At 35.0% G+C, this 4576-nt stretch overlaps 1 long non-coding RNA gene across 4 annotated transcripts; it reads right to left on the reverse strand.

Moving 5' to 3' along the window:
- Positions 1 to 328: 328 nt before the first annotated feature.
- Positions 329 to 3829, reverse strand: LOC106429394. 4 transcript variants are annotated; one of them, XR_001285789.3, is made up of 5 exons: positions 3439 to 3828; positions 3168 to 3260; positions 2826 to 2924; positions 2568 to 2672; positions 329 to 1942 (listed from the first exon to the last, which is right to left on the reverse strand). It is a non-coding gene; the product is annotated as an uncharacterized LOC106429394 (long non-coding RNA). The 4 variants fall into 4 exon arrangements; XR_001285787.3 differs by having other exon boundaries at positions 2568 to 2661; positions 2735 to 2924; XR_001285786.3 differs by having other exon boundaries at positions 2568 to 2924; positions 3439 to 3829.
- Positions 3830 to 4576: the final 747 nt, after the last annotated feature.

Raw genomic sequence — 4576 nt, forward strand, 5'->3', positions numbered from 1 at the left:
ACACATTTAAAACTGTTGTTTAATTTGAACCATTTGTTGCCATACGTCGACGTCATATTCCCCACCATTCTTCTCTCATATTCCTCACCATTCTTCTCTTTGATCCAGCCAGGCCTATAGAGACAATGACCGATGCTAATCAAAGTAAGTCTTCGAATCTGAATGATTGTTCTCATATGATATTTATTTACACATGTCCTCTGTGTTCTTACTCTCGATTTTTGTTACTTCTTTTTTGGTAAAAGGTATGGAAAATATTGGAAGCTGTATTGGGAGAAAGTGTGAAACATGATTATTCTTGGGTTTTCTTTTGATAAAATTCTTGGTATTTATTGATAACCTGAGTTTTACTTTCATACTTTACAAAGTATAATAACGAATACAAAAGTAGTGTAATTCTATTTTTAACTTTATTATAGAGTTATAAAGTGGAATTACAGAAAATTTTCAAACACAAAGTGGAATATAAATTAGAAATGCTCTTATTTCCATGTATACTGCTTTTTGTGCTCATTACGGGTCAGGGAGCTCTTGAAGTGCTAATCCGTAGGCTTGGACTCTAGCAGTTGCTACCTCGTCTTAGTTATTTTATAATTCTAATTCTAGTTTTCAATTAAAATGGTTTGTTGGTGCTATAATATTATTCGTATGACTAATGTAACAATCACATTTGTATTGGAGGTGAAGTGTAGTTTTTTTTTATTTTCTAAGAAACATGTCTATTGGAGTTATTGGTAGTCTTTTTTAAAGAATGGAAAAATGTGGATAGTCTGGTGCGTCCGTGCGTGAAAGTATACGTTTTAGCATGTCCATGTGTACTTGGGAGGAGATGGTTTGCTTGTTGCAGGAAAGTTAACAGAGCATATTTCAGATCATGGACAAAGAAAGATTTGGAAGCTGATGACTAAATGGGATTTCTGAGGTTACAACTTTTGTAAGATAAACGTGACTAAAGAAGCATTCTTAGCCAGGTACTTGATGACTGTTGTAAGTTCCATGATTTTTATATCTTGTAAGTGAGCTTAAGGAAATTTTTTGCAATTTAGTGCTACTATAATAGCTCTCAATAACTGAGGCAATTATAAGGCCAGGTCTTGAGCCTGGTGCAGTTGATGTCGTCCTTGAATTCATCTGTTACTATGGTGGACCGCTTCCAGAGGATTTACTCCCACAGTTCAAGGTTCTTTACTCTGATCTTAATCCTTAGCCGTAGTTAAAACTAAACCTTTAAAGTTTTTACTTTACCATGACCATGTCATTTAACTATTTGCAGTGCCCGGTTCTAGTTGCATGGGGAGAAAAAGATCCATGGGATCCAATCAAGCTTGGACGAGCTTATGGTAATTTTGATGCAGCTCCTCAGGTCTCTCCTCTCTCCAATGAAGTAACCCTCTATTCTTCTTCTTATTGCATTTCTGTAAATTTTGCAGGATGAGAAGCCAGAAATGGTGAACCCACTTATTGAATCAGTCGTTGCGAGACACTCAAAGTCCAATACAGCCCTTGCTCCAGGCATTTGATCTCAGTTTCTTTTACACTTTTTGTATATCTGTACAGAAACATATCATCTGAACCAGCATGAATTGTCAACATGTGAGAACTCAGTGTGACAAAACAGTGACTGCATGCATATCTTTGATGAAGTAGAGATCTCAGTAAAGGAAACAAAACCTTTCGCTCCAGACTCGCTATCAAAATTTCAAAACCTGCACTCAATATCTATAATCCAAAAGTAGGAGAATCTTATCCACAGCCGAACAAAACAAAGATCTAATTAAATAATTCTCTTTTCTCATCCTTTCCCATTTCGTTAGCAACATGCTCTCTCTTGTCCTACCTATTACATTTGAGCAGTACACACCACCTGAGACATCCTTCATATGTTTGTTGTTGGCGAAGTAATGTTTACCCCCAAATACTTGTCTAATACACTCTTACAGGCCTGTATAACAAAAATAGATAAGAGTTTTATTTTCTATGGGACTTTGTTGGAAGTCTTTTCATCTCCTATAGAAATCAGAGACTTCTAGATTAAGCAGAGTTAGTTTTAGAAAATTTATAAAAAAAAATTAATTCTTCGAAAATAAATTCTAACCAATCAAATATTAATGTTTTGTTTTTTATTTTATTGTAAAAGTTCAGAAATGTATTTATTTATAATATTTTATAATTTAGTAAAGGGTAAAATGAACAAAAAGGGTAAATAATAGAAAAGGTGTGTTGAGACAAATGATTAGTTAACAAATTTCCCAAAGTTATTTGAAGATCAGATTTGTCACCTTGAAGCAAACCAAATTTCCATAGCTTCTACATATTGATTGCCTCTTATCCTAGCAGAGATGAAATTTTTTACCAGACCATTTTGTCAATGTTTTGTATTACACAAGATGCAGGAATTGAAGTCATTACGTTCCTCTTCCGTCATACTAAGTGAATTGTTGCTTGGAATACATACTGAATGATAAACTTATTGACTTGATCCCAATAATTTCAACCAGAATATCTAATATCCGTTTCTACTGTTGTGTACTTGAACCAAAAAGCTTTAAAGTAAGATTTTCCCATACCTTCTCCAAAAACTTAGTGAAAATAAAGATGGTCAGGGTCTCTAAAGGATATAAGTGGTGGATGCTCCAGAGTTCCACTTCCTTATATGATCTCCTGTGGAAAACCTGTCATGGATTGCAATCCAAGAAAGAAGAGAGAATTTAGGGGTTGCGTGCAAGAACCATACCCCCTTATACCAAAGCTTAGTTGGTGTATTCCACGTGTAAGCTGCCAGGTCTTTCTGGTATTGAACTTAGGTCTGAAATTATCATCCTTACCTCTCTTTCCATTGAGCAAATCTTTTTTCTCGCAACATGTGAATCTCTTGCTCAATTAAAATTCATCTTTTTCACTCGATGCCTTCTTTTCCTATGATTCTGAATAACCCATTCAACAGTTGAATTAATTAATTTTTCAGATCAATGCAAACTCTAATCATCAGATTAGTTGCATATTGAAGACAACTTTTTTAACCCCACTGTTAGAACAATGTAAGATGTCTGTTCCATTAACTATATTTATGAACAGAACAAACTTTTTTTGCTTGCACTGAGTAATTATCTATCTGCATTATACTAACATGTCTGTTTTTAATTGTCCAGACATATGAAGGTACTGACCCAGCTATTGTAAGCACGTTCATGGTGGTTTTGTGTGCTCTTCCGTGCCGGTGACATAGATTTTCCTAGTATACTGCAATTCGTTTTGAAGACCTGTAAGATCCACAAATGAGTGAGTATAATTAAAAAATTTCTTATAGAAGTGAAATTAAAACCCACATAGTGGTGCATCTAAAACTTTCGTAGATTCTTATATATCTCCTTGTAAACTATATTAGGCACTCCCCCTGCATCTCATGTATCAGGAGAGGACATGGATGGCCGAAATTACCTTCTGGTCGAAGAGGACATGTCTACCCCATGAGCTTTCCAAAACCTCAACAATCGGACTTTGACGGTGTTCGTGACAGTAGCCAGCTTTCAAATCGAAATAAAAACTCACAGAGAGAGAGAGAGAGAGATGTAAACGTGACAGAGCGAGGCACGGGAGAGAGAGAGAGAGATCCGGCACGGGAGAGAGAGAGAGAGAGATCCAGTGGTGGCTCTCGCCTTCTCTACCGCTCAGCGGAGTTTAGTTGCAGAGTTATTGAAATCGGAGGCGTTAGGGATACTGAACAGGCTCGATTCTCTGCGTCTCGCGGTCGATGATGAGAAGGTAGAAGACAAAGACGAAGACGAGACGTGAAAACCCTGGGCACGATCAGTTCATAAGAGCAGGGTTCAAGATGGGCCGCGACAATACAAATAAAAAAAAACAACACATTAGTCGGAGTCCAAACCGAATAAGGAAAAAAAAAACAAAAAAACGTAACCAATTAAGCGCCGACACGTGGCGACATATGCCCACCCCTAAAAAAAGAAGCGGCTGCAGGAGGTGAGAGAAAACTCCCCTTTATTATTATAGATTTAGCAAATAAATAATATAGAAAATTGATTCATATCATTATCAAAATAGAGATAATAATGACTTTTGGCTATAGAATAGTACATAATAATTAGATAACTCATATATTTTACAATAAAATTTTATTTCTATTTTATATTTTCCTAATAAATAGAATAGTATACTCTCTCCGTTTTGGAGAGTTTTAGATGTTTCAAAATACTTAATGTTTTGATATTTTATATTAGTTTTAACTTTATTAAAAACTGTGTAGCCAATGGTGTTTTATAGTTTTTTTCATGATTGGTTGAATTTGTTTTAGTTTATATTTTAAATGCTATTTTTTAGATAAAAAAATGTATGTCTTAATTCTTGGGCATTGAACCTAAACATCAACTATTAGAGAGTATTTAAATAGTCACTGTTCATCATAGTTTCCATTTTCAAGACACTAACGATCAAAATACTCCACCTCTCGAAAATCTATTATGACTTTACCCATAAACATTAACTCAACCGTACTTAGAGAATCGCTATAAATTTTTTTCCTTTAACTCATCAATTTTTCCCTTTGCTTTTATCAAAT

Source organism: Brassica napus, chromosome C4 (assembly GCF_020379485.1).
Source record: "Brassica napus cultivar Da-Ae chromosome C4, Da-Ae, whole genome shotgun sequence".
Classification (NCBI taxonomy): domain Eukaryota; kingdom Viridiplantae; phylum Streptophyta; class Magnoliopsida; order Brassicales; family Brassicaceae; genus Brassica; species Brassica napus.